The following is a 23,845-nucleotide window of genomic DNA, read 5'->3' as shown; positions in this document are numbered from 1 at the left end:
ACATAGTGATCCAAATACAAGTTTAAGTCTTAAAATTCACAATTAAATATGTTAAACCAATTTAAAATGAATAGGCATTTTCTACTTCATTACACTATCTCTGGCCATCTCCTGTTTTTAGCTCATGGTACTGCTACGCGGCAAATCCATGCTAGATTCTTGATAATCAATTTTAGAATCATGGCTTTTCCCAGAGAATTTTGGAAATTACAATTTGCAAAAAGTGTGTACAAATCATTGCTCCATGTTTCTAGATTCCCTCAAATTTCCAAGATTCCTTATGGGCTTTCTACCAGATTCAGTCTGTGATATAGCCATACCCATAATTAACATCCCTATGGAAGTAGTTGCTACTGGTGCAATTCCTGTTGACTAGCTTTTTCTCTTATGTTGTATGTAGGAACATTTATAAATGATCACTCTACATTAACAATTCTTCCCTAAAGACTTTAGCCTTATTAAATATGTGAGATGGGTAGTTATTTGCAAACATTAATTTCCTTTTCAATTGCAATAAATACCTTTTCTTTATCAAACTTGTCAAACCATTGAAAGCCTAACTTTTTAATATCTGCTGTATAAAGATTTGTATCGTCATATATTTCTGTCCCGGGTAATAGTTTAAGTATTTGGAAGAAGATGAGTAAGTTTTTGCAAAATGAAACACAGTAATAAACTGGCCTTTACTGGCTGTTAGATTGATTTATAAGCCGTATATCAGCCTTCTCTAAGATCATGCCCTCCAGATGTCTTAGGCCTGTACCTCCTAGCTTCTGGGCACACTGCCTGAGAATTTTTGAATGTTGTGGTCTAAATATATCCCAAATACATTGCAATGGTCAAAGCTGATGTGTAGATTATAATCCTTATAAAGTATACATCAAAGGAAGTAATTACCCAAATATTTAAATTTTATATAGGCTCCTATAAAGTTTTCCTTTTGCTATAGCAATCCTGAGGCCCAAAGCAATCTGTACTGAAATATTTGACATTGTTAAAAAAAATATGATACCCGATCAAGAGGCAATTTGGAACATGTGTGTTAATGGCAGATTGGCAATACCGGTATTTTATTTTACACTTGGAGCTCAAGCTTTCAAAATGCATTTAATATCTTTTCCAATTTGGTCATGGTCAGTTTCTCAATGACTGTAAATCAGCTACCCTCCTGTAGATGTCAAAAACACTAAACTGCACTTTCATTAAAATGCTCATGGGGAAAATGCCTTTACACAATCATTCTGCAAGGGAAATGCTATACTGCAGGAAGAAAGCTGAGAGAGAGAACTTGCCTTTCTTTGAACTGAAAATAAAAAGTTTTCCCTGCAAATGTCTGTCAGCAGACAAAAAAGGCTTTCTTTATCATTTCCTGAATGTATGATTTATTGCCTGATGACAGACATTTATTATCAACTAATCAATTGTCCCAGGATGCTCAACTAGGCACTGAAATGTGAGCTTTATATTCATTTCCTGCTAAAGTTCAAGTGAATGAAAATGTATGTTACTGGCCACTTACACGTTGTTTTAGCTTCCCCCCCCCTCCACCAGCAATCTTACTTGTTAAGCAGAGCCCGAATGTCCATGTATAACAATGTATACTTCTTCTTCCTTCTGTTTTCCCCAGAACAGCAGCCCTATGAGATGGGTTAGGCTGAGATAGAGTGACCGGCCCAAAGTCACCCAGCTGGCTTTGAGTTCACAATCGTCTGCTTTCTAGCCTGATACTATAATCACTAGACCAGACTGGCTCTTTTATATTGCTGATTTTTTCATGCTGGACATTGTGTAATAACTCATTGCTTAATGATTTCTTCACTTATGGATAACCATGGGCTGTGCTTATAGAGCTACTGGGTTCCACATGAGATGGGGAGGCTGAGCTGTTTGCTGTGGGATCCAACAGTCCTACATGGGGAGGGGGGTGTTTCATCTGTGGAGGCACTTCTGGATGTTCTTCTACAGCAGACAATCATGGCCATCCTGGTTTTAGAATTATTTCCCCAGGGAAACCTTTCTGGCACCCAAATAAAGTGAGACCCTTTTTCTGCTCCTTATTACCCTTGATGTTGTTGTTGTATTTTGAACCGCAGAAGTTGTGGGATAGCAATCTCTAAGAAGAAAAAAGAACAAGGTTTCATTTGAAAGAGCGGCCGCATAAACACCATCAACAACCCCCCCCCCCAAAAAATGGCTTGACAAGGATTATTTTTTTTCTTTTACATCAAAAATACAAACTTGGCTGTCCTACTTAATTATTCCTTTGGGATAAACCAGTGTTTTTAAACTTGGCAACTTTAAGATGTGCGAACTTCAACTCTCAGAATTCCCCAGCCAGCATGCCATAAGATGGATGGATACATGTAGAATATGGATGAGATACATGGAGAAAGCAAAATAGCAAACCCTTTTTCTATTCCTAGCTTGTTATCTGCCCACTGATCCATAGGTTTTCCCTATGCTTTTGCCTAATCCCCTTTTGCATCCATTTCAAAATGTTGCATTCATTGCTTCCAGCAATTGAATGTCCCCGATACCCCATTCCCTAACCAATGTATCCAGCCTTCAGTTTAATCTTTCCTGGATCCCGAAAGTGCTCCATCAGCATTAATCCAATACACTTCTCTGACTTTACTTTTAAATAACAAAGTGGCAGTCACACATTGCCCATAGCTGAGGCATACTGAGACCTCTCTACCTCAGTACTTTGATACTGATTTTACAGATTTGAAAGCAGAACTGTTCCCTAACTCCAAGGCCTGGCTTCCTTGTCTGTCAGCTCCTCAGCTTTTCAGCATGCTCCCTGGGACACAGGAACAGTAGATGGAGTAAGAGATTGAATAGCTCAGCCAGCCCAGCAGGCTCTAGAGTTTTGATGACCTCCCATTTACCTTTAAGGGGCCAAATCCTAGGTTAGTCTCACTCCACCAAAACAAAAACATTCCCTCTTCTGGAACTAAGCCAGGAGAAATTTTTGGCCCAAATGCAGCAGGCAACTGGGAACCAATTCTGTTGCTGTTACTGTTGTGCTATGTGTATAAATATTCAGAATCATATTTTACTACTTTGGCTCAGCTATAATATTCACTGCTACTCAGTAGTTTTGCTATTATCAAGATGCTGATGTGAGTAAACTCACAAAGCAACTGGCTCCTCTTAGTTGGTAAACCTTAACAAGATGATTTGGAGTTGTCTTTTAATATACAGTCTCCAACTGAAAACATACCTATCTCAGGGACTGGGCAATGATGCTTTGCATTAGTATTTGTTTTTATTCTATTTTTTTGCTTGGTGCCTCTGATAGCCAGTTCTTGGCCAGCTCCTGCTGGTTATGAAATGCTTAATATTTTTTTTAACCAAGTCTATAGTCAATTGTGTTTAGAGCCACAAATTTGCTTCTCCTCCAAAGGGCTCATACTCCCCACCCACCCCCAGAGTATCAGATTGCTTGATGCTGGGTTGATATTGGCCAACCACTGTGAAGGCACTCAGAGGAAGCCTAACTGGGCAGCAGGGAACAAATCTGCAAGACTATTTTGAGGGGGGTAAAATCAAGGCAATTCAATGGCTACATGGGAAAGTTGTCTTGTAAGCAACAGTTGAAAATCAAACTCTTTTGCATGAAAAAATGGGGTGCGGTAAAACACACTCCTTTGCGTCCAGTGGCCTGGGCTTGATCTATACATTAGGAAAAAGCCACTGTCTTAGTGGCTTGTAGCAATACACAAATAGTGTAGTTCAACTTTTCCTTTGCCATGCTAGCCGAGGATGATGGACATTGCAGTCAGCATGTTTGTTTGTTTATTAAATTTATTTGCTTCCCGTCTTGTTTCAAATTATTGTGGGCAGATTACAGTATAATAAACATTAAAAAACATTAATATTATCAATATATGATGAAAAACAGACAAAATATTTGAAGGACATCCAGTTGAAAAAAGTTGCAGTAGTTTCTTCTCTTTCTGCCTTCTTTAACCTTTGCTCTTTTAACATAGTTTATCCTCTTACATTTTTAAGGCTTCAGTTTGAATGTTAGGGCCACACAGAGCTTTGGTTCAATTCCATAAAAGTATTTTGTGAGCACAAAAGGTATGAACAGATGTTCTCTGTAGCTCTTCTCCAATGGCAGCTGTGGAAAGCAGCTGCACAATCCCAGACAAAACACAACTGCTTTAAAGAGTTGTAGATATGTACTACTTTTGGCACAAGATGCTTTCCAAAGCATCCTTTTTACATCAAATCCAAAACACTGCACAGCCCTATTAGATGCTGTGATTTGGATCCTGACATCTTTACATGGCAAGCATTACAGAGGAAGACACATGACTGCATGCATATTGGCCACACACAATAAATTGTATACTGTGTTTACAATGCAAATAGTGTCTTGTGTCAGTGATGATTGTTATGAGAAAAGTAGCAGCAGCTGAAACAGAAAACCAACATTCATTTTATCATTTATGTTTTTAACTTGATTGTATGACATAAGCAGCCTAAGAAAGCAATTGTGGAAGGAAGTTGAAAGAGGTCAGGCTGCTGAGCTGCTGTTCAAGAATGCAGATTTCTTTGTGGAGGTAATTAAGCTTCTAGTAGAGGCCAATGCATTTATATGTTCAGTGGAGTTGCATATAGTTTTAGTTTCTCATTCATCCATGCCACTGCCAATTTTTCAGTTTTTGACAAAGTCTGATAAATACATTTACAGCCAGTCAAAATACAGGTTTAAAAATCAAGGTTGGATGATGTTCCATAGCTGTCTGCAAATTTTCTACATCCTCCTCTCCCCCATTTGAGATAAAGATGAAAACAAAAGGTTTGCCAAAATGGTTCTCTCACTTTAAACCTCCATGGTGAGCTATCAAGCTTTATGTCACTAAATAAGCGCACAAATATGTCGGTCCCCCCCAGGAAACAGCTATCACTGAAAATGGTAAGTAAAAGGTAATAATAGCACCCAGGGGACATACTGGAGAGAGTGCCATGTGAGTGAAGCAGATATCACAGTATTGGGATAAAAGATGGGCCCAAGGTACAACTCCTAGCTACTTGCTTATGCATGATTAACAATCCTCGTTTTAATTCAACAAATGAGATGGTAATAGCTAACTCTGAACCACTTTTTAGCCGCAGTGAAAATAATTCCTCTGAAAAAAGTTGCTCATATATTAAATGGACCCTCAGGCTGCCCCTGCGCCTTCTGCTTCTAATAGAAAAAAATAGTATCCAACAGAGAATGTGTTCATTGTCTGGTGCAATCAGCCCAAGTGTTCCTTCCTTATGAGATCTCTAAAATCTTATGTGGCACTGTTTCTGTTTTAATCCTCAATGAACAATTCTCTTTTGTGTTCCTCTCATCCTGTTTGGGAAAACAAACATGAGAGGGAAGGAAAATGGTGTTTGTGTATTTGCATAGGAATGGAGCCTCAAACACTTAAGTAATTTGGAGAAAATCTGATGAATGGGTCAGCCCTCTTGCTGCGAAGAATTTTAGGAACAGTTTTGATAACTTGGGACCATTTATGGTTATGTTTTAATTCAACCTTCAGACAAACATGCTCAAATCCTAGGGGGTGCACCATCAGGGATAAGGCAAGAAATTTGATATTTTGGTTTTGAATTTAAATTCAGCACTTTGCTTGTGACTGTTGTGTCAACAGAGGAATGAATGCAGTTCAAAAAAGAGTAAAAAGGATGTGAGAATCACATACATAGCTTTTCATATCCCTTGTTTCAGGCCACAGAAGAATATTCTTTGGGTCACCTCTTTACTAGAGTGAAGTATAAAAATTACACACAACATCTACTATATGCTTGAAGTGCACACTTCCTTTTAAAATGTTTAGCAGCATATGTAGTACAAGGCTTTTGATGCTCACTGGGAACTTTGTCGGGGAAATAAAACTTTGCCAAAGAAGGTAATGACAAACATTCCCAAGACAGAGCCAAGGACACTGCATAGATGCAATGACCAACCCCTGAACTCAACTTGAGACTGACCTCTTTTAGAATGCCATCCAAAACACTTTGGATCTTTCTTTCCATCAGGTTGCTTTCCATCTATAAGGTTCAATGCAATTTAGATGCTGGTTGCATCCTCTGCATTGCATTTGAATTTCTCAGAGGCTGCTGGGAATAGCTGCTCGTTAGGGTTAGGGTATAACCTATAACTAAAAATCTAAAACAGCAGTAGTACATTCAGGGTAAGTGTGCCTGTGATTGCAATTTCATTTTATTTCAGAATGCCTGGCTTAGTTCAGTGCAATACTTGTTCTGCAGCTATCTTTCGCAGTACTCTTTTCAAATTTGGATAGTGTCTTATTTGTAAACAAATTACTAGTCTACGAGGACAGATTGCTTATCTAGAGTCCCTAGTCTGTTCTCTTGAGGCAGAAATCAGGTGTCCAACTCAGCCACTCAGTTCTATTGAGCTGCCTCGCTATAAGCCCCCTCTACCACAAAGATCCTGCAAGAGAAAGGCAGTGTAGACAACCGTGGGATCTGGCAGGGTGACATCTATGAACCACAAACACAAAGCTTTCGCTGTATCCCTGCATAACAGATACAGTGCCCTTGCTGACCTTAATAGGGACATTAAGGTGGCAGGTCAAGATAGTTGTAATGATGATAATTTAAATGAGCAAGGGATTGTGGTCTGAGACGAAGAACTTGTTTTGGATGAGGGAAAGTGTGAATCAGGTATTACACATCAGTCATGCATGCAGAGCAAGGCATCCAAAAAAAGGCATCTTCTGGTTGGTGATTCAGTTATAAGGGATGTAAATTTAGGAAAGGATACAGAGGTTTTGAAAGAGGTCAGGCGTCTTCCAGGTGCTACTGCCAGCAGGGACAAGAAGTGCATTTTTAAGATAGTCAGGAATGCCAGCAAGAACTGTGGTGATGATGCTATTGTACATCTTGGTACAAATGATCTGTCCCCAAAAGATGTACTCTGTGCAGAATGATTTCCAGAGCTTGGGGCAGAAACTTAGCAAAATAGGCTGTAGGCTTACTTTTTCAGAGGTTTTACCAGTGTATAAGGAACAAAATGGAAAAGGTCAGTGAATAGCACAATTCAAAGTGTAAAGGGGAAGGCTTTGGTTATATTGGTCATGATGTCTGCAGCTGGTCCAATGAAAAACTACAAAAGAGATGGTTTGCATCCATCAAAGAAAGGGAGTCAGTTACTTGACATTAAGTTCACAAATTTTCTGGAGAAATATTTAAACTGAACAATGGAGACAGTAAGTTAATTGATGTAGAACATTCCTGTCCCTGCCAATCTAAAACTAATAGAGTTATCAGTGCATGTAACATAGATGTGTGTGCGGATAAGAATATAGACCTTGCTGTCAAGCAAAATTAAGCTTTTAATACTAAGTACACTAATCAAACAGGTGGTAAGGAAGTACAGGTTATGTAGAAAGTAAACACAGGGTCAATCATAAAGTACTCAAATGTCTATACACCAATGCACAGAGTATGAGCAATAAACAGGGTGAATTAGAAATTCAGGTAAATGATGGCAGATATGATATTGTTGCCATTATGGAAACTTGGTGGGATGAAACCCACAAATGGAACATACAACTAGAGGGATTTAAATTATTTAAAACAAAGAGACTAAATAAAAGAGGAAGTAGAGTTGTACTATGTATAAGAAATAACTAAATATCTACAGAAATAGAGCGCAAAAATGATGAAAACTGTCTTATATGCATTTGGGTCGATATAAAAAAGGAAAAAATGACTTGGACTTTGTAAGGCATTTGATAAAGTAGACCACAACCTACTACTTGATAAGAAAAAAATCCATCACCACCAGATGGATTCATAGCTGGCTGACTAGCTGTACTCAGCATATGGTCCTCAATGGAACTGCATCTACATGGAGTGAAAGATGCAGCGGGCTGCCCCAGGGCTCTGTTTTGGGCCCAGTGCTCTTCAATAGCTTCATCAATGATTTGGATGGAGAACTCATTAAATTTGCAAATGACACCAAGCTGGCAGGAGTAGCCAACTCTCCAAAAGAGATGCTTAAGATACAGAAGGATCTTGACACTTGAAGATTGGGCACTATCTAACAAAATGAAATTCAGTGGTGAAAAAGTAAGGTTCTATATTTAGGTAAGAAAAACCAAATGCAGTATAGGTGGTACCTCACTCAACAGTAGTAACTGTGAGAGAGATCTTGGAGTCCCAGTAGACAATCTCTTAAATATGAGCCAGCAGTGTGCTGCAGCTGCCAAAAAAGCCAACACACTGCTAGGATGCATTAACAGAGGGGTAGAATCAAGATCACATGAAGTGTTAATACCACTTTATAATGGCTTGGTAAGGCCACATTTGGGATATTTCATCCAGTTTTGGTCACCATGATATGAAAAAGATGTTGAGACTCTAGAAAGAGTACAGAGAAGAGCAACAAAGATGATCAGAGGACTGGAGCTAAAACATACAAAGAATGGTTGCTGGAATTGGGTATGTCTAGTTTAATGAAGAGGTGACATGATAGCAGTGTTCCAATATCACAGGTGTTGTCACGAAGAAGAGGGAGTCAAGCTAGTCTCCAAAGCACCTGAAGGCAGGACAAGAAGCAACGGATGGAAACTAATCAAGGAGAGAAGCAACCTAGAACTAAGGAGAAATTTCCTGACAGAACAATTAATCAGTGGAACAACTTGTCTCCAGAAGCTGTGAATGCTCCAACTCTGGAAGTTTTTAAGAAGAGACTGGACAATCATTTGTCTGAAATGGTATAGGGTTTCCTGCCTAAGCAGGGGGTTGGACTAGAAGACCTCCAATGTCCCTTCCAACTCTGATATTCTATATCTCTGCTCCCTGAATTATCTTCTGTTCTGAAGGAATGTGTCCTCAACCTGTTTTTGAGCGACCACCCAGTGCCATGTGAATATGTTCCTCACCCCTGCCCCGTTGTGAATATCAGGTATATAGCTCTGATGTTCTTGATTAATGGTCCTAAACTATCATATTGCAGATCATCGTTCTGTTTAATTTTGAAGCTCACTAAAACAATGGCTGCCTCATTAACTTCTAAGGAAGTGTAAAGGGCAGGGTGGATGGTTATCTGTTCTTTAAGGAAACTTTATTCTGTGGGACTGTCTGTATTCCTCCAACAGTAAGAAGAGGTAGTGCTGTCTCTTCCTAAAAGATAATTGTCAAATAATAGTTACTGAATAACAATGCTTAAAATAAGTATTATGTATGCCAACTGCATAACTTTAGCAGATTGTTCAATTTTATTTAATAAATTGTTTGCTAAACTTTGGCAATTTATTTTTCATACCCCAGTAATTAAATAAGTGTTTAAGGCAAACTGGGTTGACAGAGCACACAATCTGTGTGAAGAGGTTGAAAATAGGATGCAAATGACAGGATGTCCATAAAGAAGTGTTTTGGCACTTAACACTTGATTTCATGTTTGAATTTTTTAGTTAAATAAAATTATGCTGTAAGAAGATTTCACAGACTAACTATAAACAATGGCAAGACAAGTAGCAACAATGGTGCATTGGAAGACCTGCAAGAAATATCATTTGCCTGTAAGCAAGAACTGGTGGGACCACAAAATAGATAAAGTAATAGAAAATGAAGACGCTAAAGTTCTCTGGAATTTTAGAATTCAGACTGACAAGCACCTGCCTCGTAACATACAATTGTCAGTAAGAAAGTTAAAAAAAACTGGTTAGAGGACATGAAAGTACTTGAAGACAGCATAATAGAGGAGAAAAATGGGGGGAAATTGCAAAATAAAAAAGCCCTGCAAATAGAAATATAATGATTGTGGCAAAAGAAAGCAAAGATAGTACCACCTAGTGCAATCTCAAAACATGTAGAACACCACTTGAATACTATCAGCATTGACAAAATCATTATCTGTCAATCGCAAGAGGCAGCTTTACTTAGAACAGCCTACATTCTGCGACGATACCTTTACCATTATCAATAACATCTGCCTATCCCTAGTCCTTGGGAAGGACTAAATAAATGGATAAAAATGTCAGATACAGTCTATAAATCTAGCTGTAATAATAATGATAAGAGATGATAGTAATAATGGCAACTCACAAAATATATCAAATTCCAATATATCTTTATTTAGAAAAATGTTTCTAAGTTCCACATAAAACAAAAATGGCATTGCTACTACCCAATTAATAGTTTGAAAATGTGTTTACTTTTCTAGAAAGTAAACTAGAAAACCTCCCAATGGACTAAAATGCGGAATAGTCAGCCTCATCAGTTTCAAAAATGGAAGTTTTGTAATTGATGGTAAAGTCTTTTTTGATGAGTTTACTAATCCATGGTTTGGTGCAGTGTGGTTAGTTGAATAAGTCAAAATCTATTGTATTCTCAGAATACATGCATACTAAGCCATAAACTGTGATTTGGATAGATTCACAGAAAGGAACAATCTTTAGGAACAACCAGTGAAGCTTCTTGGATGAGAAGTGAAACATCTTCTTTCTCAAGGGAAAAAAAACCCAGCACCTCTGAGAGAACTATCTTTAGTGTGCTAGAGTGTGATATATGAACCCATCCATAAATAATTGAAATAGCATAGTAGAAAAAAAATGGAGGTGAATGTTTTCCCTTGTTGGTATAAAAAGATTCTGCATCCTTTTGCATCTAAATGGTTCTTCTTCAGGCTTTAATGCACCATAACAAGGACTCAAACAGTACATGAATTTTCAATGCATATACCATGTTTTACTGAAGGCATACTTGTGGAGGTGTGGAATTCATAATATGGAATTCATGAGATGAGTTTGATATCTTTGTTGCTTTATACAGGGACAGAAGTCAGAATGAAAAGCAAAGACGAAAGTCAAACAAACCACAGGAAATGAGGGATGGATGGTGAGCAGAACACAGCAATGCGGATGTCAAAGAGACAGAATACTAGGCTGAACCAGGAAGCTCTTATAATAAATCAATGACGGCAGCCAGTTCAGGTTCTATGCCCTAGGATTTCTTGGCTGAGGCTTTAATAGACTCCTCTGTTTTTCACCGGGAGGGAGCGTTGCTTCACAAGCTTTCACACAACAATGCTGGAATTGCATAAAAGATTATTATTAGGTTTTAGAGATTCTATAAAGGCCACTTGGTGGGGCCTGTCACTGTGTCACTTTTTTCCTTTCTCAGGTTCAGCACCTTGTTAGATAACTAGCCAGAAGAGAACAGGCTGATGTAAGAAGGCATGATTTATAACTTGGGAATTTGCATAACTCTATTCCTTCTTTCAGAATATCTCACCGACCCACAAGCACTCATAATATTTTGCATAATATTTTCCTAAGGGTTCATAGGAACCCTTACTTAAAACAGTAACAATAAACTAGAATTGCCATCCTGTTGAGCAGAGGGTGGTGTTGGGATGAGATTTCTGGCGAGAGATTATCAGGATCTTAGAATCACAGGATTGGAAGGAATCTCGGAGGTCTTCCAATCCAGTTGCCTGCCCAGTGCAGGGATCCTTATACCATTCTAGACAAACAGCCAAGCAGTCTTTTCTTCAAAACGTGCAGCGATGAAGCTCCCAAAACCTCAGAAAGCCCAATGTTTCATTGCTTAAGAGCTCTCAGTCATTTTTATGCTAATTGACTAATTTATACATAGTCCTAAATCTTGGGAGAAATTCCAGCAAATACATCTGAAAAACATCAGCCTGGGGAATATTGCAATAAGGCTTCCTTAAGATGGAACCAAATAAATGTATTCTTTGAGATCATCTGTTTGAAAATGAATTAACATTTGATGAATCAAACTAATATTCTACTGGACTTTTTTATGGTTCTTTTTCATTGTCCTGTTCCTTGTTTAGAATGAATATTATACTAGCAGTATTCATCCCAAACTATAGACCAGAGTCACACATTCTGCTAAACCACAGTTTGCTTAACTAATATTTATTTCTTGAATAGACCACAATTGACTAATTTGCTGAATACACTAAATCACAAACCATGGTGGTAAGTTCACAAGTCACACTAAGCCATAATGTGGTTTGTTTGGCTTACTATGATGTGAAAAGCTATCCATAATGTAGATTGCCAACTACATTATGGTTTGAAATAAACACACTGTGGGTCTTTGACATATTCAGAGACTGTCCTGTAATAGCTGTTGTGACAGGCCTTCAGTGCAGGGAGTTTGCAATGGTAAGATTTATACAAGTTAGTCCTTGCCACAATGCAGTGAATAAAAATGCTGTAATTCAATTCTAGTAAAGAAATGTTGGTGCTGCTGCTTGCTGGTAAATGGAGCTCAATTGGGAATAAAGTAGCTATGTTTAATAGCATAGTCATGTCTGCCCCAAAGGATGAAATTATATACAAAGTTCAATTCTCACCTCTTTACCCTTTTATTAAGAACAGTCATTTGCTTTTATCTTTTCTAATTATCACCAAACTAACATTATAACTCATATGCCATGTCCTGATTTACAGTGCTTCCACACTGGTTTAAAAGTATGTATTCCCCCTCCCCATTTAAGCCAGAACTATCCCATTATAATATGTCTTCAAAGTGTGTTAAATCTGGATCATGTTGTCAATCAATACCTTTTAGGCAAATGTAGGTATCTTATGGTGGGTTTGATCAAAGATGTATTCTGAAAGTCACAGGGATTCCCCTCCCACTGATCATTAGCCAGCCTCTCACAATTATTTCCTGCCCAGCATTTGCTTTTGCTAATGGTGCTACAATTCCTGAGTGCCTTTCATACTTGTTCCTTCCTCAATTTCTGCAAGTGAAGAACTCGTACTATTTTGTTTAGAATAAACAAGGGACAGTACAAACACACACACACACACACACACACACACACACACAAACCATCTTTCTTCAACAGTGTTCTGAATTATATTTTAAGATGCAGCAGTCTTGATTTTTCTCATTGCAATATCCAGAAATTTTTTTAAAAAATATTAAAACCTACAAATTGGTGGTGACTTTCCAAAGCTTCTAGATTAGGGCCTTTAAAGCTTTGAGGTCCACATGTATGACTGAGGCTTCAAACTGGGCAATCCCAAACCAATGACTGGATTTCCCTAGGCCTAGCTGATACTTCTGAATTCCTTCACACAATCATATATTTTTGTGATGGAAGCTACTGTCCTATACAACAGAACATCTAAGTAACATCATCAGTGTAGTAGGGTTTGCCCTCTATTTATCAGTGTTTGTGGGAATAGATTTGGTGGTTCCTTGACTGGGCTTGTTTCTCTGAGTTGATAGTTTCTTGATTGGGGTATTGTTTGCTTCTTGGTTGATAGTCTATTAATCTTGGTGTTAATCGCTAATCATATGGGTATTGGTTGCTCATGAAGAGGTGTTTAGGTCTTTTCATTTTCTTTTTCGCCTTTTGATTGTCATTTTAAAATATACTATGTAGATGTTGTTTATCTCTTATTGATAACTGATGCTATCAATGGCTACTACCTTCCTGCTAGCCTCCTACATTACCTATACACCTCTAGTTAATTATGATTTATTCTATTGACCTATTTTTATGGATTTATAGTACACACAATTATAAATGGACTGAATAGGCTCTGTTCACCCATTATGCTAAATTAAAATGAAGTTGGCTACTTTCAGCTGCGTGGCTGAAAAGCACTAACTCCTGGTTTACTTCAATATGATTTACTGCACTAACCCAATTTATTGGATTCTCACAATACACTAAAATAGCCATACTGCCTGAATATACCCAAAGTGTTGAGCCATAAAGCAGCTACCCCCATTTTATTTTAGTAGGTTCTGCAGAACCACTGTGACTGAATCTGGATGTTCTGCTTTGGATACCACAAAGCCTCCTCCCAGAAGGTAACAAGGAACACAGGTTATGAAGAGGATGAGTAGTGTCCCAGATAATCTTACGGACCCTGCTCAAGCAAACGCTTCTGTGCTATGACCTGGATGGAAGGGAGGAACTGCCAATGAACTTTTCGGCTATCCTCACCACTCCACCACCTTCCTGTCAGAAGCAGTGATGCTTCCAAACCAGACTATGATGCTGTATGACAGGATGCTCTCAATTATCCCTCTGTAGAAAGTGGGAAGGACAGGGGAAGGAAAATGTGCTTTTCTCATGCGATGCAGAAAATGCAGGGGCTGCTGTGCCCGCTTCACTAGTGTCTCGCTGTTGAGCGACCAAGCCAGCCTACTTGTTAGCTGCACACCCAGGAACTTGATGCTGGTAACCATCTCCACAGGTGAATCATTAATGCACAGAGGAGTGTGGCTGTGCTTGCCTTTTCTGAAGTCAACAATGATCTCTTTGGTTTTTCCAATGTTTAAAGCTAGGCTGTTTTCCTTACACCAGTTCACAAAAACCTCACCCTTCTTGTGGTAAGCATCCACATTGTCATCTTGAATAAGGCCCACTACTTGGGAAGGATATTTTTTTATATCAGCAGACTTGTTGTAGGGTTGTTGCTTGGATTCTTGGCCTATTGTGATGAAATAGCCAGTAGCAGATCTTTTCTAAAAAAATGCCTTTATGTATGGTTTCATTAATTCAAGCCCTTGAATGTGGAACACTTTTCCACAAACCTTTGGTAGTTCTGAGTAAATTTTTGCCAGTGAACCCTCCCATACTTGACCCCCACACACACTGGGGAAAGGAAGGTATTTAAATGGGCCATAGTTAGAATTTTGATAGAATACTATTAATTAAAAACACATCTCTATTCTGGATCCCATGTTAAAACAAGTTCTGAAAATAGAAACAGGAATTAAACTTGTTTTCATTAAATACTTTTTTTTCAAATGGTGATTTAATGAATGCATTATAGAAATGAATAGTGGTTGTATGTGTCAACAGTAAAATGTTACATGGGATTATTTGGTGTGTCTTAAAATTGCAGCTGGTGTTGCACTGATGCCAATTTCTCCTGCTGTTCCACTACTATTTTGGGCATATCATTTTCTTCACAACTTTTGTTTGCATTTTCTTTTCCAATTTGATTTTCGAATATTGAACTCCACCTCCATCCTTACCTTTCCTCAAATTTCTTTTCACTCAGGTAATAAAATTGATTCAGCATTTGAATGTTCATCCATGGCCACCATCTGCCCATCTACCCCAGCCTGCTCTCCTTCAACTCTGTTAAGCCTGCAATCCTCAGAATTTCCAGCTTTCAACCATCTGCCTCAGCATAATAGTAATTTCACTTCCAAGTAATTCAGAGATCACCAAGTAGGAGCAGGATAATCAATGTGAAAAGCATCCTGGAATTAAAAGGCTGATCAAATAAACAAAACTTCTGATTCAGGGTAAACTCCATCTTCATGGAAGTACATCCAGGTGTTGTGTTTCTAGCAGCAAAGAAAAGTATTGTCAACTCCATTAGGTTCCAATGGAATTGGATGACAATGACAAGTACCCACAGAGGTACAATTTGCTAACAGGATCTGTGAGCAGGCTGCAGGTTTGATGAAATTATTATAACAATAAGAAGAAGAACAGAGTGATGCTGATAGATTCAATGGTATATGGCAAGTAAAAGAGCATGGAATGTTGCAAGTATGCCAGATAGCTGAAGAAGTAAAATGAGCATTGGAATAGCTGAAGGACAGTGAAGATGCCCGAAAGCTAATTCACCATGGAGGCTCACTGAATACCAAAGAGGCCAAAGTGGCCTGTAAGAAAGATCAAACAAAAATAGAAAAGATACATGGCAAGGCAAAGTATTACATGGTGAGTACATAAAAAACTAGCAGGCAAAGTAGATAACATGGCTAGGCAATGGCTAAAAGCAGGAAAGTTGAAGAAAGAGGCAGGGTGGTTAATTCTGGCTGATCTTGAGAAGTCACCTCTGCAAAGAACCTGAAGATACAGTGGATCACCTGGTTAGCTGTTGCAAGAAGATCCTATAGATTGATTACAAATAACAGCATGACAAAATAGCAACAATGATGCATTGGAATACCTGCAAGAAATCTATTTGCCTGCAATTGGTGGGACTACAAAGTAGACAAACTAATAGAAAATAAAGAAGCTAAAGTGCTGTGGGACTTTAGAATTCAAAGAGACAAACATTTGCCACATAGCATTCTTGAGTTAACAGTTATCTATAGGAAAGAACGCGGTGGCTCAGTGGGTTAGGACGCTGAACTTGTCGATCGGAAGGTCGGCAGTTTGGCGGGTCGAATCCCGAGTGCCGCGTAGCAGAGTGAGCGCCTGTTACTCGTCCCAGCTTCTGCCAACCTAGCAGTTCGAAAGCACGTAAAAATGCAAGTAGAAAAATAGGGACCACTACGGTGGGAAGGTAACAGCGTTCCGTGCGCCTTTGGCGTCTAGTCATGCCGGCCACATGACCACAGAGACGTCCTCGGACAAGCGCTGGCTCTTCGGCTATGAAACGGAGATGAGCACCGGCCCCTAGAGTCGGAAACGACTAGCACGCATGTGCGGGGGAACCTTTACCTTTACCTTTATAGGAAAGAAAGAAACTATAACCTGCTTTGTCAAGAGACCTCTGGCATATTATGAAAAGTGTGAAAATATTTTGAATTCGTGGTGCGTAAATGAGAATTTGTTTAGAAATCAGAGAAATGTGGAAGAATGTAAACAGCAGATGAAGGATTTCTTTGAAATTAATATGAATAAGGATACCTCTATGGACATGGTTTGGGATGCTAGCAAGGCCTACATGAGAGGGGTGTTGATATATATGAATAATAAATGCAGACGTACTTTGGAAGTCAGAAGGAAAGAACTGGAGAATGAAATTAGGGAAAAAGAAAAGGCCCTAATCTTGAACCCATTGGATGTGAAGACTAAGGAGGTTATTAAGCTATTAAGAGGACAATTTGATAAATTGATGGCTGATCAAGTGGCAACCAATTTACGGTTTGCTAGGCATAATACTTTTTGCAATGCTAACAAGCCAGGTAGATGGCTAGCTTACAGACTAAGGAAAAAGCAAAGGGCTTCTAATATAGATAAAATTGAACATAAGGGCCCAGAATATTCAAGAAGTTATTACAATGGACACTTGGGAAAAGATCTGGGTGAGGAACGCAAAATTTACACAAGCTCAAAACCTAAGAGAGAACTTTTATAAAATGTTTTATAGATGGCATTTAGATCCTAAAAAGCTTGCAAGTATGTATCCGAACTATCAGCCAAAATGTTGGAGGTGTGGTGGCGAAGATGCAACATATTTTCATATATGGTGGACCTGCAAAAAGGTTAAGGCTTTTTGGATAAAAATTTGGTGGAATATGCAGAAGATCTTCAAGCAAAGGATAAAGTTTTGTCCGCAATTGTTTTTGTTGGGCATAATTACAGATGCTACTGTTGTGGACACTAAGTTGATGTTGAATTTAATTACAGCAGCAAGACTTTTAATAGGTCAATATTGGAAGAAGGAGGAACTGCCGACTATAGAGGAATGGACACTAAAGGTTTCCGACCTGGCGGAAATGGCAAAGATCTCGGCCTATTTGAAAGATCATTCGCAAGAACGTTATATTATGGAGTGGAAAAAATGGATTGATTATATCCAGAACAAATACGGGACTAAAAAGTTTCATTTAGCATTTGAATAAGTCTTCCTTTCTTTTTTCTTTATTCCTTCTTTTTATAATATTAATATTGCTTGTAGTTATCTTATATGAGCTAGAGAGCGATAGATTTAAGAGTTTATTGTTGTTAGCATATGGATGTTTATGATTGTCCTTTGTTTTTATACCTTGTACTTAGCTCTGGGAAGTCGGGGGGGGAGGGGGAAATGGGGGGGAGGGGTAGGGAGGGATAGGTAGGGGGGATTGTTAAAGATAAAATGTATTTTAAAACTTTTCAATTAAAAAAAAGGAAAGAAAGAAAGCAATCTTAGCCAATGTTAATAGTGCTTTGGGTGCAATTCCCAAACATCTGCAGCGCCACTTGAAAACCATCAGCATTAACAGAATTACCATTGGTCAATTGCAAAAGGCAGCTTTTCTTGGAACAACTTACATTCTGCACCCTTTAATATTATTAACAACAACATCTGTCTATCCCAGGATTGCCAGGTCCTTGCGGAGGACTCAACTGGTGGTTAAAAATGCCAAATCCAGTCTAAACATCTGCATAAATGACTGTGCAACCAACCTTAATAATAATGCTCTGGACAGTTTAAAACAAAACAACACAAAAAGGAGTAAAGATGGAAGATAACTAACAGATGAGAACAAAGACAAAGAAAAAGGGACTTCATTACTTACCAAATGCCTGGGTGAAGAACCAGGTCTTCAGGGCCTTTCAAAACAACAGTTCAGAGTTCAAATCTCATATAATGATTTAATGTTCCAGGATATCATGCAAAGTTTGGAATGGCAGTGCAGCATCTTTTGGTAAATCAAGGACAGCATTCAGTGCCCAATGACAGGACTCAACATCAGTAAGCTCTGCCAGCATATTGTTTTGCTGCACATAAATATATGATTACTACACAGTACGGATACAGCCAAATTAGAAGGGAAATCGACACAACTTGTCCCAATATTTAATATTAGCACTTTAGACATGGATCTTGTATAGTAAGCTAAAGGCCATACTCAGAAAATGAGTATGCTCATGAAAAAGCAAGTGAAAACCAAAACAAGAAAATGTATAAATAAGACAGGGTGAATGAAAGAAATATTCCACTTCCAGTTGTAGCAAAATAGATATTCTGCTTCCTGGAAGTATTAAAGGATAGTATGGAACAGCAGTTCAAACCATACAACTCTCTCATATTTTTTCTATTAATGTCCTATATTTTCCCTTAAAACTGAAAGTAAATTTTTATCAACTGTATATATTTTTGCTTTTAAAAACCCACAGAGTCATTTGAAAATATGATAATAGCTAGATAAAGCTATTAAAGCTTAAAAGCTAGATAAGTCAGTTTCAAATATTTATAAAGAGTGAGTTCACCAATAATTTTTAAGTTATTCCATTGATGGGTAACATGTGACACCCCCCCATTATTATGGGAGCTGTATTGGTCACCAGTGTGTTCCTGGGTGCAATTCAAGGTGCTAATTGTCACCTTTAAAGCCCGACCTGGCTTTGAACCAGGTTAGCTGAGGGATCATCTTTTTCCAAGAGTTTCTACCCATCCAATTCAATCCAGCTGGGCCTGCTGCAAATCCCCTCAGCCAAAGAGTACCAACTTGTGGAAACTGGAAGACAGGCCTTATCTGCTACATCCCCTGCCTTGTGTAATATTCTCCCCTTAGAAATTAAAATGGCCCAACTCTGTTGGTAACGCTTTAAGAACTTGACTATGTACCAGGGCCTCAGATTGTGTTAAGGGCTCTGTTTCGTGACTTTTATATTAGCTGGTTAGTTATCTTGGCTGCTGTATGTATTTATTGTTTGGATGTTTTTATTGTTTTAAATTGTTTTATAGTTTCAGAACTGTCAGCTGCCCAGAATCACTTGGCTCAGTTAGTTGGCTGTAGAGATTGATTGAATAAATAAAGACATAATTAGTACCAAATTTTCCTTAGAACAGTGTAAATACTAACACATTAAAACTTAATAGATAATATTTCCACTATCATTTACTTATAATTGTGAGCTCAAGGTATATAGTTCATCTCTCAACAAACTGCTATCTGACACAGTTGTGTACTTTCCCATTTAGCCCAGCAAACTGAATAATTATGGGCCAGGCTGCTGAAAATACTGGACTACTGCCAACTTTCCCAAAAATCTTAATTGGAATTAAAAGCAATAATAGTCTAATAACTGGGATACTGACTGAGAAAACATTGTATGGGAAGAGGGGGATACAGTACATTATGCACCATTTGAAAATACTATTGCAGTCTGAAAGGTTTTAAGTTTCATATCTTTGACATAAAGTAAAAATATTATTTAATATAAGAAATACTCATACATTCACCACTTTCGCAGAATAAGACCCCTGTATCCAATAATAAAGTGATTTGTTTGTTTGTTTGTTTGTTTGCCACCCATCTCATGGTCAAGCTACTCTTATATGTTCAATATTGCAGGGGGAGATGGGTGTGAAATGTTGTGAACAATCCACCTAATTTCTGATTTGTGGAGAACACTTATCAAGGCATCTAACTTTGGACAGCCTAATCTTCTGCTTCATGTGCTTTGTGGTACTGGCTGCTAAAAAAGCATTTATCCAATTTTTGATAAATTAGGGTATCAGACTAGAGTTCAGAACACCTTGAGTCCTAGTCCCATCTTAGGCACAAAAACAGCTGGGTGACCTTGGGCCAGTCTCATTCTCTCAGCCCTAGGAAGGAAACAATGGCAAATCACTTCAAAACCTTGCCAAGAAAACAACAGGGACTAGTCCTAGGCAGTTACCAGGACTCAATAATGTCTCAAAAGTGTGTGTGTGTGGGGGGGGTGTGTGCAGGGATTTGCACACATGTACACACACAAATATGTATTATCCAGTTCTCACTTTTTCACTAATACTAATTCTCACTAATTCACTAATAATTCCCTTTTCTACTGAGCCTTCACTGTTTTATACTTTTAGCAAAGTATATAGAAAAACCATGTGGTTATTAAAATCATGGGAAAGTTGTGATTCTCTTGATGCTGATAACTACAAGTTCCAGTTTCTTTTTCTCTTGACTATGCTGATGGGATTGCTGAGAGTTGTAGCTCAGAAAAATCTAGGGGTATAGGTCTCCTCTGCTGGATAAAAGGCTTGCTTTACTACAAAAATATGGCTTCCTCACTTCCTATGGTTTGCTCCACGAGAAGAACATTAACTCTTATGCAAGGACTTCATCAGGATTTTCTCACTTTGGAAACTAAGGTGGAACTGCCCACTCCTATTAGAGTTTACTCATCCTAGTAAATTCAGTGGGGCTACTTATAAATGTGCGCATTTAGTGTCACAGCCTTTTTTGAAATGTTGCCCAATTCTTTCCCTCCTTGCTTTATTAAAACTTACCAAATGATTCAAAAGTAGTCACACCCCGTCATCCAAGGTACTCCATAGCATTGCTGTGAAGAAAACAATTGAGGCCTCTATAAAAGCCACTCTTTGCTTCTGGAACCGTTTTTTGATTGCAGTGCTGGCAGATGTGTGGGGAGATCATCCCCCCCACCGTCTGGTTTTCTCCTGCCAGGGGACCCTGAAAAGGGTCAAAAGTCACCCTGGAGGGGCGACGAGCGTGAAGAGGACCCCTGAGTGATCGTGGAAGGGAGGCATCCCTCCCATTTGATCCCAGTCAAGGACAATTCTTTACTTGGAACAAACTTTCCTGCCCACCAGTGGATTCAGCAGAAACAACTTAAGAACAACGTTTGAAGGAGGTGAAGTAAAGATTTTTCAATTAAACTCATTTCCCTTACCCAGGCCATTGAAGTCTAATACTTTTATTCCCATTGCATCCTATCCCATCTTTTGGAACTTGATGATTTGTCATAATTTCTGAGGCAACTGCAAAATGTTTAAAGCCTGCATTTCAACCAGGCATTGCAGACGTGAAAAACCCAACATATCTGAAGTCCACCAAGTTGGGGATGTTGATTTAAACTTTAGTTGGAAGAACTTGTATTCAAGTTATACAGCATATGCTATGTCTGCAAATCCATTATGAGCACGTGTGTGCAGGGCCTACCATACACAGTCATACTCAAAATACCTTTATATTGTCATCCAAGAGGACACACTAGATTTAGATATATAGTGATAGACTTATGAATGAACAAATAATTGAGTGGAAAGAGAGAATTCTGCTGCCCACCTCCTTGAGGTGAAAGATCAGGGAAAAGTCACCCTTTGGATATGGCTAAAAGCCTGTCTGAGTCCCTGGATCATTTTGGGTTGTTTCAGCTTCCCTTCATTCCATCTCCAGAGTGAACAGAATGTGCTGCCTTCTCCAGGACTTCCCTTATCTTTCCAATGAGCTCACAAATCAGTGTAAAGTATACAGAAACAGGTTACAGCTTTGCAAAATTCACTAGCTTCCTCCATAAATCTCTGTGTTTAATCTGTTCTGATTTATCTCTTTTGAGCCTAAAGAGGCCAGGATCTTGCACCCTCTGAGAACAGGTAGAATTAAACTGAACAGGGTTACTTCTGAGCAGTCATGCACCTTAAGCATCCAGTACCCGGACAATCGCCTTTCAGATTGGGTCTCTACCAGACTGCAGCTTTTAGGATTCCCAGATTATGTTGCTCTTCATCTTTTAGAATGACTGAAGATTATGGCCACTGGTGTCCAAGACGATCTGGGAAGTACCAGGTGGAGAAAACACAGCGAAGTAGTGAAGTGTCTCTCGGCTCTCCTTCAGCGTTTTGATCCTCTTGGCAGATAATTCTACCAGCCAGAAGGGTCGTGTTTAATTTCTTTTTGTCCTTTGTCCGCCTTGAACAAGACAGGAGTCGCCTCAGGGGCATGCAACAACCGCGATCCTCCTCCGTGAAAGGATCGGCCGGTCCACGGTCCTGCCGCGCTCTCTACCTCGCCTGGGTCCCTCCCTGTCCATTTGACAGACACCGCCGCGGGCTTCGCAGACCGCCGCGGCCCCGGAAGCTGGATACGACAATGGTACGATGTTCGCAGACTGAGCTAGCTAAAGGGGAAACATGAGAAGACGCGGCTATTCATGTTCCCGGGCTAGGGCGCTAGGGTCTGGACAATAAAGGCGAGCAGCCGCCGCCGCGGGGCGAGAACTCTCGCGAGCGGTGTGCGTGCCGAAAGCGTGTGGCGGGAGCTGGGATGGGAGCAGGGAAGAGCGGAGCCAAGCAAACCAACGAACAAGCACGCAGTCAGACCGAATCCCGGCCCCGCAGCCATCGCAGCTCCCAACAGCCGCCAGGTACTGACCGCTGGAGGCATCCCCGGTAGTGGGAGAGGGCGCGCGCGCGCTTGCCGAGCTTGACCTGAACCAAGGCAACGGGAGGGAAGGGGCCCGTCCCCGCAGACCTATCTCAACCTCACCTTCGGGCACAGAGTGGTCCTTTTTGTACCAGCAAGCTCTCCCCGTCCCGGTTTTCCTCCGCCCTCCTTTTGCAAGAGATAAAGGCTCTGTCCGCAGCTGCTCTCTTGCGGTTCTGACGGGGGACAGAAAGTGAGGATCCTGGCAGGGCGGTGGGGCTACAGGTGAAAGGTCGCTAAGGTTTTGCCGTCCAAAGGGAGAGCTAGTGAGTCCGCCGGCCGTGTCCACCACGTCCGGGGCGCGACCTGGTCTTCGTAAGCGCTCGGTTTCGCCGCGGCTCAGCAGTCCCGCTCGCCTAGCGCGCGCGATTTCTCTCCCTGTTCGTTCCCGTTTGAAATGAACCGCGCGTCCTTCAAGGAGTGAGCGGCTTCTCTGTCTAAAAACAATATTACTGAGAATACAGCCCGAACGCCTTTTCTGCCAGAAGCATCCCCCATCACCACCACCACCACTCCCCACACCCCAGGTTAGTAAGATTCATAGTAATAGCAGTGAGAGGCTGTGAGGACTAGATGCGCAAAAGATTCTGCTCGGCGTCCTAAGGGAAGTGAGTGCTTTATTTTTGCCTTTCTGTTTGCTGACTGGGGGCAGGCCCGGCGCTTGATCTCGTAAACCCATCATCGCTAATGGCACAAGTGAACTGCGCCTTGTCCCGTTTGTGAGCGGAACTGCCGCACCTCTACCGGTATTAAGCAAGTTAGGGACGCGCAGATCCGCAGGAGAATCATCCGAGGGAGTCGGCGCAGCATCCTCCGTTAGGCGCCGTCTGTTCTCCAGAGTGCGCATCCGCACTTCTGCGAAAGTTGATGGGGCCTCGGCGGAGGAGCGCTTGCGAGGGGCGGGTTGGTGGTATTTGCGGCGACCTTTGCGGAAACTGGGTCCCGCCGCGGGAAACGGTCG

The 23,845-nt window shown here is 40.0% G+C and overlaps 1 protein-coding gene across 1 annotated transcript in view; it reads left to right on the top strand.

Moving 5' to 3' along the window:
• ODAD2 (outer dynein arm docking complex subunit 2) overlaps positions 1 to 23,845 on the top strand; it is a gene marked incomplete at both ends in the record, with an annotated part of 156,425 nt that overhangs the window by 78,584 nt on the left and 53,996 nt on the right. The window lies entirely within an intron of this gene.

Source organism: Vipera berus, assembly GCF_964194415.1.
Source record: "Vipera berus genome assembly, chromosome: Z".
In the NCBI taxonomy this organism is placed as follows: domain Eukaryota; kingdom Metazoa; phylum Chordata; class Lepidosauria; order Squamata; family Viperidae; genus Vipera; species Vipera berus.
The sequence above is the reverse complement of the archived record's forward strand: the minus strand, read 5'-3'. Positions and strand labels throughout refer to the sequence as shown.